Genomic DNA, 13,977 nt, shown 5'->3' with positions numbered 1-13,977 from the left:
TCTCTCAAAAAAAAAAAAAAAAAGGAAAAAAGAAGAGAAAGAAAAGAAAAGAAAAAAAAATACTCATTGCTTGCCTAATAGTTGGTGAGCACTTCCCTGGGCTACAGCAGGAAAGAAAACAAACACAGACCCTCACCCTCATGGAGCTTTATATCTTAGTTGAGTCCTTGTATAAATCCTTCTGTGTGGGGATGTTGTATGAACAAGGTTTATATCCATAAATTCTTTGAAAAAGATTTTCCAAAATCTAATTTTTGTTTTTAGATTGCTTTACATGTACTTTCTTCCTTAGATTTAGGGCAACAAAATTAGTGTTAATTCAAATGATCTTTTTCAATTGAAGTTCCATTTACAATTTTCTTAATTTTTTATTTTTTCCTTAAGACATGACAATATATAATAGCATAACTTCATAAGTAAGAAGGCTACTTGGGTATAGAACCGAGTTAACAAATTGATGTTTGTTGTTTTGGTGCTTTTGTGAAGTGATGTTGTTTGTTTTCAGTGTTGTGAACTGTCAGTTTATTTTCCTCATTTGATTTTGTCACACCTACAAAACACCAGCAACTTTTTTTAGTGTCACAAAATGAATTTAATCTGCCTTGAGTAAAGAACACAAAGAAAATTTCTTTATTTTATTTCTCTTAATGTGTTTAACTACCACCAGTTATAGTGTGGAAAGAGCAACTTCAAATTTTCCTGTTTTGGAAAATAAAGGAAATTACAAACATATTTCCCTTATAAAGGAGGATGCAATATCCTAAAAAAATATTAACAAGTTGAATTAAAAATTATTGTTTAAATAATGCACTTTGGTGAAAATAAAATCCAATTTATGTGAGAATTAGTTGCTATTCTCTTTTCTTTTTTTCTTTTTCTTTCCCTCACCCCCTCTGTCCTTCTCTCTCTGTCTGCTCTTCCCTTTCCCCACCCCCCACTGTGTCATTACTTGTCATTAATTGTCCTCATATTAAAGTTGAATACATAGGATTCATACTTCTCCATTCCTGTGATGCTTCACTAAGAATAACGTGTTCCACCTCCACCCAGGTTAATACAAATGCTGCAAAATCTCTATTTTTCTAAAAGCTGAAAAGTATTCCATGGTATATATATATATATATATACCACAACTTGCCAATCCATTCCTGGGTTGAGGGGCATTTGGGCTGTTTCCACATTTTAGCGATTGTAAATTGAGCTATGATAAACAGTCTAGTACAAGTGTCTTTATAATAAAAGGTCTTTTTTCCTTCTGGATAGATGCCCAGTAATGAGATTGCAGGATCAAACTGTAGGTTTAGGTTGAGTTCTATGAGGTTTCTCCATACTTCCTTCCAAAAAGGTTGCATTAGTTTTCAGTCCCACCAGCAGTGTTCCTTTCTCTCCACATCCCCACCAGCATCTGCAGTTTTGAGATTTTGTAATATGGGCCATTCTCGCTGGGGTTAGATGATATCTCACAGTGGTTTTAATTTGAATTTCTCTAATAATTAGGGATGATGAGCATTTTTTCATATGTTTGCTAGCCATTAGTCTGTCTTCCTTAAAGAACTTTCTGTTCACCACTCTTCCCCACTGATGTATGGGATTGGTGGGGTTTTTATGTGGATTACTTTAAGTTCTCTATAGATGCTAGTTATTAAGGTTTTTCTGATTCAAAATATACAAATATCCTTTCCCATTGGGTAGGTTGTCTATTTTCTTTTGTTGTTGTCTCCTTAGCTGTACAGAAGCTTTTTAGTTAATTTAAATCCCATTTGTTTATTTTTGTTATTGTTGCAATTGCCATGGCAGTCTTCTTCATAAAGTCTTTCCCCAGGCCGATATCTTCCGGTCTTTTTCCTATGCTTTCTTTGAGGATTTTTATCATCTCATGCCTTAAATTTAAGTCTTTTATCAATCTTGAATCAATTTTTGTGAATGGAGAAAGGAGCAGATCCAGTTTCAGTCTTTTACATGTGGATATCCAGTTCTCTCAGCACCATTTATTGAATAGGGAGTCTTTCCCCCAGTGTGCATTCTTGTTTGGTTTATCGAAGATTAGGTGGTTGTAAGTTGCAGAAAACAAGGAGTGTCTATGAGTTGGGGGGAGTTGGCCCGTGGCCATGAAAATGTACATAGACTGTTTCAGCACTTTCAGTGTGTGTGTGAACAGTATGGAAGAATACGGCTTAAAAAATACAAGTCTTGGGCTGGGCCTGTTGGCACACACCTGTAATCACAGCATTCTGAGAGGCAGAGGCAGGTGGATTGCTTGAGTTCAGGAGTTGTAGACCAGCCTGAGCAAAGAAAAGCAAAACCCTGTCTCTACTAAAAAATGGAAAAAACTAGTTGGGTGTTGTAGTGGGTTCCTGTAGCCCCAGCCACTCAGGAGGTCAAGACAGGAGGATCGCTTGAGCCCAAGAGAGGTGAGCTATGATGCAGTGGCATTCTACAGCATGCAACAGAGTGAGACTCATCTCAAAAAAGAAAAGAAAAAAGGAAAGAAAACAAGTCTCTTCTTATATTACCACCTACCCCAACCCCAATTCCAGTAGTTAATACTGCAGATTATCTCCTGCCATCTGTTTTCTGTGCACTTATATATCTAATATTAATATTATTTTACAGACTTTTTCTTTTTTTGTACAGACAGAGTCTCACTGTACCGCCCTCAGGTTGAGAGCCATGACGTCACACAGCTCACCGCAACCTCTAACTCTTGGGCTTACACGATTCTCTTGCCTCAGCCTCCACCATTTTACAGACTTTTTGTATTTGGAATATTTAGGACATGTTCCCACATCAATTCATCCACATTTTTTTTTTAGACACTCCTTTTTTTCCACTAAAGTGTCCTTTTTTAAAGGGGAGATGAGAGCATAGTAGTTCTGGTGCAGAGCTGTGAGAAAACAGTGAACCTGATGCTCTAGGATACCTCGTATACAGAGGAAGATTTTCAAACTCCTGATTTTATGACCTAGTTTTTGTGCATATTTAGTTTTCTGTTTAGAAATCATCAAAGTATTCAAAAGTGCCCACGACCAAAAAAATCTAAAAATCATTCCTATTTCTCTTCTACATTCTGAATTCTAAGGTCTGATTAATTTCTTTTTTACAATATACTTATATAAATGTCTACTAAATGTATTTGAATAATTTTTTAAATAATAGACATTCCCTTAAAAGTATTGCTATAATCTTTTTTTTTTTTTTTTTGCAGTTTTCGGCCGGGGCTGGGTTTGAACCCGCCAACTCTGGTATATGGATCTGCCGCCCTACTTCTTTGAGCCACAGGCGCCGCACGCTATAAGCATTCTTAACATGTAAATCTTTATTTAAAAATTCATGTTATCCAGTTAGCCAATGGCCATTGCTGAGGAGTCCAGAGCCCAACTGGGCCTCCAGTGGCTGGCCAACGGTACAGCAGGGGACTGCCTCCTGCTTGATCTGAGGGCTCACAACGCGGCGGCCCACCGCTGTAGGGCGCCGCTACCACGGGGTGGCTGCGGTCAGGGCTGCCTTTGCTAACACTAATGACAGAGGGACTGTCTGTCATACTGGCTGCCAGGGGCGCTCATCAAAGACTTCAACACAAACTTGCCCATCAGCGCGCCACCTGGCGGCTGAGGCGGAATGTACAAGGGGTCCCATTCCGGCCTCGAGAGCTCGGCCTCTAAGCTGCCCAGAGGAGCTCAGGATCCTGATGTCCGCCAGGTTGAAGGGACCGTGGGCGCAGGGGCGCAGAATCTCAGCCATAGGGGAGGCCTCCGCCTGTGCCGGCAGGCGCCACTCCCGGGTCGCCCCCGGCTCGGATTGGATAGCTGAAGCTACAGGTGGAGGGCGCGCTAGCAGGGCCACTGCTCCAAGGAGAGGAAAAGGATGAAGCTGACTCCGATGAGGACCTGGTGGCGGACATCGACTCCGGATGGGACAGCGAGTTGGAAAGGATAAAGTCCAGGTCCAGGACATCGTTATCCTGGAACACTTCCGTCTCTGTCGGGGTAGAAGCACAGGGTTGCTACCACCGCAATCCGCACCTGCTCCGCCTCCCTTCTCCAGGACTGCGGTCACCGGCGCCACTGCCAGGTCATAGGGGCAGCAAGGAAGCACTGCGGGGAGTCGCTTCATGTGGGAGATCTCCTCCCGCCAGCGGTTATTTGGGGCACCTGCTGGACGCAGTGGCTTCTCCCTTCCCGCTGGGTCAGATACAAACGTGGAGAAAGACCGGAGCAGCGCGTCGCTGACAGCCACGTCAGACTCTCCAGGTGGCTGCCTCATTAATGTGGGGGCACAGAAAGACCTCAGGAGCACTTAGCAGGGGAGTACCCGAACCCCAAAATCAACCACGAAAAACTTAGAAAGGAAGCTAAAACCCAACCCCCCAAACTGCCCCGAGATCCTTCTTCTTTGGCTTAAATATAAATCGAAGACGGCTTTTTAAGAAGGTTCGTTGATTTACAAAAGTTCTTTAAAAAGCTGTAAACTCTTACAAGCAGACAATTGGCGAGGCGAGTCAGTAGGTCCGGTGTCCAGTCTGTGCTCTTCGACTCAGCAGCGTCCCCCGCCGCTGTCTTGGTCGCCTGGGATGTTGCCGTGGGCGCAGGGGCTGTGGCCCCGGGCGGTGGGAGGGCTGCGCCGCAGGTGAGCCTGCCCGCGGTGGTGCGGAGCTGCGTGATGGGCGGCGGGGCAAGGCGCGGAGTCCGGGGGCTGGCTGGGTCCCAAGCCGCCATGGGCGCGGGTCCCGGGCGGGTAGGTGGGTGGGGACCGGAGGGGCGGGGAGGGGCACTTGGTCGCTCTTGGTACCGCCCCCGCCCGCCACCGCCTCAGCTTCCCACGCCCCCGCAGCCCCGCTCGCAATGGCCACCAGCCAACTGCACACGACTTCCCCTTGGGGCGGCCGCTTCCCAGCAGGACTACCCCGACCGTGGGTCCAGAGGAACTGCTGAGCAGCAGGGACTGTCACCCTGCCCTGCTGCTGCCCCCGGGCTTCCACCCCCACTCAGGTCCCAACTGCCCACCCTTCCTGCCAGGCTGGATGCAGCCACAAGTCCCCCCTCTCCATTACCAAGAACTCCTGCCACCGGGTTCCTGCATTCCGGAGGAGCCCGAGCCAAAGAGGGGAAGAAGATCATGGCCCCAGAAAGCACCGCCACCACACCTGTGATTACGCGGGCTGCCGCAAAACCTGTACAAAGAGTTCTCATCTCAAGGCGCACCTGCGAGCCCACACAGGTGAGAAACCCTACCACTGTGACTGGGATGGCTGTGGGTGGAAATTCGCCGGGTCGGATGAACCGACGAGGCACCACCGCAAACACACCGGGCACGGCCGGTTCCAGTGCCAGAAGTGCCACCGTGCATTTTCTAGGTCAGACCACCTCGCCTGACACGTCAAGAGGCACTTTTAAGGCTCCAACAGTGGACATGACCCGCACTGCCAGAAGAGAATTAGTATTTTATACCTTTCACATTGTCTTCCCCAGGAAGAGGGGAAGAGCCCAGCTGGAAAGCGTGACAATCATGGTCAAGTTTCCAACTGAGCCAACTTGTGAATGAATGATCAGGAAACAGGAGGAAGCCAAAAGTCAAAAATCAAAGAACCAATAGATTCTGTGACTGGATCTTCTATCATTCCAATTCTAAATCCAACTTGAATATTCCTGGACTTAACAAAAACGCCCAGGGGGTGACTGGAAGTTGTGGTTATCAGGGTATCAATTAGATCTGTGAGTTGGGGGTGGGAAGACCAGAATTCCCTTGAATTGTGTTTTGATGTAATATAAGCATAAAGATCACCTTGTTTTGTTTGTTTTGCCTTCTAAAAGCCATTATTATGCTAGAAGAAAAGAAAGAAATTCAGGTACAGAAAATGTACCATTTTACCAGTAGTTAGAATTTGCCACATCTTTGCAAGGCCTTTTTTGTACTTTCAATGACTGCCATCTATGGGTGAGAAATTGTACCTCCTTGTGGGTTTCATTTCATCTCCATAATAATGATTAGGGATATTAAATGCATCTTTTCATATGCATATTGGCCTTTTACACTCCCCACTACACTAAAGAGGATGTGTATCTTATTTGGAGAAATTTCTCTTCATGACCTTTGCCGATTTTTAATTGGATCATTTGTCTTTTTGTTGTTGAATTATTAGAGTTTGCTACATACTTTGGATACTAGTCCCTTATCAGATATATTAGTTGCAAATATTGATTGTCTCCCACTCTGTAAGTCATCTTTTCACTTTTTGGACAAGGTCCTCTGATGCGCTAACATCTTCAGTTTTGATAAAGTCCAGTTTTTTGATAATGTCCAGTTTTTTGCTTCCCCCTGTTTTTTTTTTTTTTTTGGCCATGCTTTTGGTGTCATATCTAAGAATCCGTAGTTAAATCCAAGGCTATGAAGATTTTCCTCAGTGTTCTAAGGATTTTATTCTTTTAGGTTTATATTTAACTTACTGATCTATTTAATTTTTTCTCCAGAGAATTCCCTAGTAATCCTAATTCTTGAGAAAAGATAAGCTTAGGTATCCTACTGGAAAGAAACTTCTAGCTGTAGTTATTGTATCTCACTAACTTCTTGAGAGTGCCGTGGTGAGTGGCCTATTTTTATTTTTTATTCTTGTTCTCCAGAGAACAGAATGGTTCATGTAGGAATTTGTTGCACCTTCAGTGTGCACCAGAAAATGCCAGAGGACAGAATGGTGAGCGACTTTTCTCATTTTCAGCCCCAAGACTGAAACTAAGTTACTGAGCTTTGTGAGGGAAGGACTTGGTTGTCACACTTCAGGAGGTTTTCATTTGGCGAAACTGGGGATATTCTTTTTCCTGGGACAAAGGTTCCGTTTTCCTGCTACCCAGGGCTGTGGACTCAGACATGTGTTCTTATGCCAGGCCTCCTATTCTCACTCCCCTGGAAGTTTTCTTGGTAGGGTTCACCCTGGAATTGTTGACTCAGAAGAGGTGGAGCTGGAAGGAAGACAAATGGCCACTGCATTCCCGTGAGCCCGTTCACGAGTTGTGTTTCCTGTTAGACGCCTTCTGCCCTTCCTGTTCCGAGATAAGACTCACAGCAACAGAGCTGAGTACTTGCCCAGTCTGTTAGGCTGCTCTACCTTATCCTTTCTACACACTTCCAGAAAACTGCACTCCTCCCTTGGGTCTCCACTCAGTACCTCCAGTCTCATGTACTTAAACTCCCTGAGCTTTGCTCTCTACTGTATGGTGACCTGGTGAAACGGTTGTCTTTATAACTCTGGCAGTGTCAGGCCATGACATGAATACAATTTGTCCATGTAGATATTGTTTCTGAATGTGCTGCTCGTCCCTGCTAGGAAGGGACCAGCTAGTGTAGTTAGGGTCCCTGTCCAGTTCTCGAGGGTACCAGAAGTGTGGAGAGGCACAGCTTACCTGTGCAGAGGACAGCCTTATCTGCCAGACTCCTGGGGTCACCAGAAGTGTCTGGGGCCCTGCTGACAGCTATTCACACCCGTGAGCAACTCACAGTGGAACTCGTGAGGATTTATGTCCTCAGACTCTGCCTGCTGCTCAGTCTCTCCTGGAGCCTAGGTGCTACCAGGATTATGTTGCCCCAGGGACTGAGCTGTTTGTAATGACTGGAAGGAAGGAGGGAATGTTCTTCTGTGAAGAACTCACTGGAGAGGAAGAGACAATCCTGGGACTTGTAGGAGGTTTGTTTTATTTTGGTTATGAACTTGAGATCTAGTACTAAGAACTAAATGTTAAATAAAAGAGCATTTCTGAAAAATAATGTGGAAAGGAGGCTTTATTAACAACCTCAATAAGAATAAAATTAACAAAACAAGTTATTTTTCTGCCCCTCCCCCACCAAACCCGAAAGCATGAATTTAACTTCTAGAAATTGGTGCCAGAATAGGGGACTTGTAGTAAAGTACTTCTTTAGGAGAAGGAAACTGAGGGATTGCAAGTCGTCCAGGGCTGCAGCCATTGCCCTGAGACTGATTAATGGGCAGCTCCCTTGGGCAGTTGTCTGCCTGCTGGAAAAGCTGCCCCTGAGAACCTGGGGTCTGAAACCCCTTTTCTAGCTGTTGCCCCCACCTGCGTGTTACTGCTCAGCAGGCAGCTCAGCGAAGGAGAACATTCCCTCTTAAATATCTCCATGTAGGCTGGTAGATTGGCAGAAACAGCTTGGTGAGCACGTTTGTTCAGGATGGAGGGGCATATTCCTGTCACATTTGACATAAGGACAGTGGGCTGTGGGGAGCATTTTTGTTACTTTGTGTTGTGGTTACTTTTAAGTAATGAGCTCATCATGACTCTTTAATAGACTTTTTTGCTGATTGAAAATAAGGAGTAATTTTAGTCACAGTTTCTAATCTGGATCCAAATGAAACGCGAGCCATGGCCACAGCCTGGTGCTGCCCAGGGAGATGGGAATTCTCGGCTGTCCCTCACTTCCCGTCTCACATAGATCCACTTCCTTGTATCTTTTTCAGAGGCTTTTATGTTATTATTTTCAGAGATCAGACTTGGGTTGACAGTAAATGTTATTTAAATTTTAGGTTTTTACTCATTTGTTACATTTCATTAAAAAATAACCTGAATCTATGGCTCAGAGCCCATAGCACAGTGGTTACTGTGCCAGCCACATACACTGAGGCTGACGGGTTAGAAACCAGGCTGGGGTCAGCTAAACAACAACAAGTGCAACAAAAAATAGCTGGGCGTTGTGGTGGGTGCCTGTAGTCCCGGCAACTTGGGAGGCTGAGGCAGGAGAATCATTTAAGCCCAAGAGTTGGAGGTTGCTGTGAGCTGTGACACCAGAGTGCTCTGCCAAGGGCATCATAGTCAGACTCTGTCTCAAAAACAAAAAAAAAATTGTACTAATACTAGTAACCTGAATCTTAAAAATATTTGTAGTGGAACCATATTGAACATATATATTGTTTTGAAGCATGTAGGATATTTTTCTTTTAAAATTAATTTTATTTTTCTACGGCTTTTTAAAATGTTGATTAAAACTTACTGAGTACTTGTGTGCAAAAGCAGTATATCCTGTGATAAGTGCATACATACCAATGTTTCCTTAGCATTATAATGTTATAGACATTATAAAGGATTCCAAATAACTTTTTGTTTGCACGTGCATTGGGGAGGTTTCCTCACAGAATTTGCAGAACAAAAATTGTTTGCTGCCCTGTTGATTAAACCATCGATGACATCGTGTTGTTCCCAGCCACAAGGAAGAAGGAAGATGCGGAAAACTTAGCTGCAGCCCAGGTAAGGAGAGGGGAGGTGTGCAGGCAGGAAGTTAGCTAAAGCAGCTTGGACTTCAGAGCGCGGGTCAGGCTAGAGGTCAGTTGGGGAGGCCTTCCTCACACAGATGGCATTTAAACCGGGAGACTGGATGCTGTCAGTGAGCAGTGGGAGTGGCTAGAGCAGAGAGGAGGTCAGGGATGAGCCTGGGGCCTCATTCCCACAGCTCCTGGAGAGGAGGCAGCGGATAGAGACTGAGAATGAGAATCAGTGAGGCCAGGAGAACAGCGGGCCTTGGTGTTGTCTTAGGAGTCAGATGGAGAAAGGGTTTTAAGGAGGAGGATGTGACCAAGTGCTTGTCTGGTGCTCTGGTACAGGTCAAGTAACACTACATGTGAGACTTGACCTCGATTTGGAGGACTTTGGTGACCCTGACACTGTGTTCAATTTAAACATTGAGGACAAAAGCATAATTATAATGGGTCCAAGGTAAAGAGATTTGGAGATGGCAAATATTGGTAACACTTTTGAGGAGTCACCTTTATAACTTATATCATACTTTCCTACCATGGTATTAATAGGATATTCCTGGCTGTGTTACCCCATATATGGTATCTTGGCAGTTTCCCCTATGCATGATTATATCAATATTTAGAAATAAATGATGCCATTTTCCTCACAAAAAAGTTAAAGACATCCGTTGTTGCATTTTCCAAGTTGCCTTCTCCAAAATTGTTCTGCTATGTAGAATAATTGAAAGAAACAAATGCACACCGCATGCCCCACTTGAAACTAGGAACTGGATATCAGGACAGAAGGCGGTGATGTACATACATGCTTCATACACCACAGGGAGGTGGAGAGGCCCACAGTGAGGACTGTTTTTATTTTCTGCTTGACTGGGGACCTGCCTGTCGTGGTAGAAGATCAGTGTCTACAGCTCTTAGGAGAGCAGTGTCTTCAATTCCAGCTTAGCACACTAAGGAAAGTGAGGAAGATACAATCCTTCTGGGGTCACAGGCCTGGGTCAGTGACTCACTGCACCATGGCCTTGGTGTGAGGAGGAAAAATGGGACAAGGGGACACGACACCTCTCAGTTCGTCCACACTGACCCTCAGGACACTCCTGTGACATTCACCAAGTCATCAGTGTGCTGACAGTGAAAGGAGAACAATGTGTTTTCTGAAACGGCCCTGTAAATGAGGGTTCCAGGGTGAGAGACCTTACTGCCTCCTTGAGGTCAGAGTGTCTGGGATGAGCAGCGCTGACAGTCCACATCCACTTGGGTACAGTGGGACTGCCTGCCTGCTTCAGTTGGCCCTGTCAGAGCATTTGCTGTCTGAGCACAAGACAGGAGGCGTGTGAGAGGACACCAGAAAGCCTTAAGGTCCACCTGAGCACGGGTGCAGGCACACTGCAGCTACAGGCACATAAGCTTGATTCACACAGACCCATGAACCTGGCCTTTCAAGGCTGGAAGCCTTCCTCATGGTGAACTGTGCACAGAATTAATCTTGTGGATACGTGGTAGCTGCTCACTCCTGTGAAACATCAGCCTGTATGAAAACCAGAGTCACACCACTGTGGCATGGTGGCACCTCCCTGTAACCCTGTGTCCTTTGAGAATTCGAAGAGCACAGGCCTGCTCTGGATACTCCTTGAGGCCGGGAGCTATAGCCTGCCCCTCCTCAGGGCCCACTGTGCAGTGTGATACATGCAATGTCGCTTTCTTCTGTATCCCCTGGGGCCCCAGCGTCCTGCCACCTTCCATCCGTGCAGGAGAAGTGATCTTCCTGACAACAGAGAGCTGCAAGAGGTCCCCAACCAACTATGTGTCTGCAAAGCCGTCTTGCCTTCACACAACATGTGCAGAAAACAGTCCTTCAGCGGATGATTCACACAGCTGATGATACGCACAAAATAGTTAGTGCTCCCCAACTGGAGTGCCATCTCCCCATCAACGGACAGGTTGGCTGGGTGGTGTCGTCACAGGATATATGCTCAGCTGTCTGTGCTCCACGGATACCCTGAGACTGTCACATGAGCTGAGGTTGTGTTCATGGAAACTGACTCCCACCAATTGGGTAAATCCCTTACACTTGGTCTAACTGGCATCGTCCAATTGTAACTTCAACACTAAATAATTTAGGTATTAAAGCTTCAATGGGTTGTGCTGTCATGAATATGAGAAGTTTGACAGTAGTACTGACATCCAGTACTACTGGATGTTAGTCACCTCTCTTTGTTAGTCACCTCTCTCTCTGTCTGCAAAGAAAGCTGGGACTAATACTGACTTCACAAAACAAAAGATAAAACAGCAAAACTTTACGTCTATTCTAAGCAAGGAAAAGCAATATTGAACAAGTGAGGGTTCTTACTGCTCAATAAGGAAAGAGTAACTCTCGAAAATTAAGTACACAAAGAACATTCTAGGTAATTTATTTCTCCTCGGGATCTACTAGCAAAACTTCTCATGTATGGATCTTACTAAAGTCTGTTGCAACCCGGGAACCGAGCCGCAATGCAGTGGACTGGGGCACCCCCTGCACAGGGACCCCACTTGACCACCTGGGCTGTAGCAGACAAAGGGAGAGAAAGGCTGTGAAAGTTACCCCCACGGTGTTCTGACCCGTGAGGCACAACACCCCATCAGCCCAACCCCCCTTCGCCACCACAGGCATGCACTGCAACAGGGGAGCTGATATTCGGGGCCATCACCCGCTCCAGATATCAGGGGGAATAGCAGCTACCCTAGCTTTCACCCACAGAAGTCTGAATTAGTATTCAAGACATGTATACCAATGCCTACTTTGACTGATGGGAGAAATCTTTATGTAAAAGGGCACAATATAAATGTCTAGGTACAACTGCAAACATAGTCTTTCATGGGTTTAAATGAATACACTACCAACTTTCCATATAGTCACTGGATATTAGTTCTGAACAAAATTGTACGTAATTTCTGTATACAACAAGTGTGAAATATTGGAAAAGTCATTCAGTCTAGGAATATGTTAATGAAGTATTTTTAATCACTGCTAAGAGCAAGTGTCATTTCACAGTGGACCAAACCGAATTGAGTGACATATTCGTATTTGCGTGTGTGTATGTGGAAATGGTGTATCTGCAAACCCTCATTTCACAGCTGACACTGACACACCTTATTCAGCCGTCTTCATCATTTTTAGCAGTCTGGTTTATTAAAAGGCATATCCTTAAGTTTTTTTTAGTCTGTTTTGAAACTCTATGGAATATAATTCATTTGAAATCTCATTTTTATTAAAACAGGCTCTGTAACAATAAGTACACCCAAAAGTTTGGGGGTAAAAGAGACTCTCACTTCTACAAATATATTCCTTCAGAAAAACAATATAATTTTCCAAAACTGTGTTTTCTACATTTCAGAACTGACATAAATGGACTAAAGCCAATGAAAGATTACATCACATTCATTGCTAAAAGTTAACTGACAGTGTTAGAGAGATAAAGTCGTTGTCCTACCAAAAAGACTGGAAGCTTGAACATGTTAAGCTTGGAATCACTGCTACTCACATAACTTTTTAGGATTTATTTTGGATTTAATGGGAAGGAAGTCTGGCAATTAACAAGATAACAAAGAAGATGCGCTAATTGTGACTAGAATCATAAGCCACAGGGCTGCCTTGGGCAGCTTGAGGACTCCATCACATCACTCAGGTTCAGCTTCATTCTTCACATTGTCATTACGGTAAGAAGGGCCAGCCGGACCGAAGCTGTGAGAAGAAAACAGATGTAAAGGGTTGGATATGTAGGTAAGTATTATATGTAATTCAACAAATAAAATATTTTGCGGCTGAAATCAGTCCTGGTTATAAATTCTCACCACTGATAGTATAAATATGTTCTATACTTACAGTTTCCATCATGATTTTGGTATGCACTGCAGACACACTCTTTTCAAGTTGATGTTCTTCAAAAGTGAGAACATCATGATGGTACTCGTCCAGTTCCTCCATACTCTAAAACAAAAATCCCAGTTTAGTTCTAAACTGTCACTTTTCATCATGTTTAACTGTGTAATAACACAATGGAAATAGTAGTAAATGTTACAATTCAAGTGGTCGTCATTTACTCCAAATAAAAAAATCTTCTAAATAGACCATACTAAGTAAAATATTTACAGAAATGTAAAACTATGTCATTAGAGTCAAATATGATGATATTTGGAGGCCCAAAAATAGTGCACTTTGTTAGAAATAATGTGATAATACACTATTAAATTCAAGATGCAGCATTAAACGGAAAAGACTGGAAGTTCTATATCAATCAGTGCCATGTTTTGATAATCCAATAATAAGTTTCCAGAACGTCAGATATACACCTATTGATTATCACAAATATTCAATACATCATGATTTCCTAGAGAGGAATGACTTGTTCTTTTCTTATTAATAAGTTTGAGTTCTCTGGGGTGTATACTCCAAGGGCACATGTCCCATCTGAGTAGAGTATAAATGTCTTAACACAATAATCAAGCAAGTGAGCTGAAGGCCATGTTAACCAGTTTGAGTTAAGCCTAAGTGCATGCAAAATCAGCACATTTTACCACATAAATGCATTGATGTATACAGTTAGGCTTTAATTGAAAAAATAAGAAGATATTGTGTAATTTTGCAACCTATGAGGCCATGGCTATTTGACATATACTGTGATGAGGAATAACATCGCTGATGTTTAGTTTTATTGTGAGAATAAAAAATAGCAAAGGGAAAGAGG

At 43.8% G+C, this 13,977-nt stretch overlaps 2 pseudogenes; one reads left to right on the top strand and one right to left on the bottom strand.

The window, feature by feature from the left end:
* The window catches only part of LOC128577232 (Krueppel-like factor 4), an 873,632-nt pseudogene extending 868,239 nt beyond the window's left edge, over positions 1–5,393 (top strand).
* On the bottom strand, positions 3,334–4,485 carry LOC128577950 (Krueppel-like factor 4; annotated as a pseudogene).
* Positions 5,394–13,977: the final 8,584 nt, after the last annotated feature.

Source organism: Nycticebus coucang, chromosome X (genome assembly GCF_027406575.1).
Source record: "Nycticebus coucang isolate mNycCou1 chromosome X, mNycCou1.pri, whole genome shotgun sequence".
NCBI classification, from domain to species: Eukaryota; Metazoa; Chordata; class Mammalia; order Primates; family Lorisidae; genus Nycticebus; species Nycticebus coucang.
The sequence above is the reverse complement of the archived record's forward strand: the minus strand, read 5'-3'. Positions and strand labels throughout refer to the sequence as shown.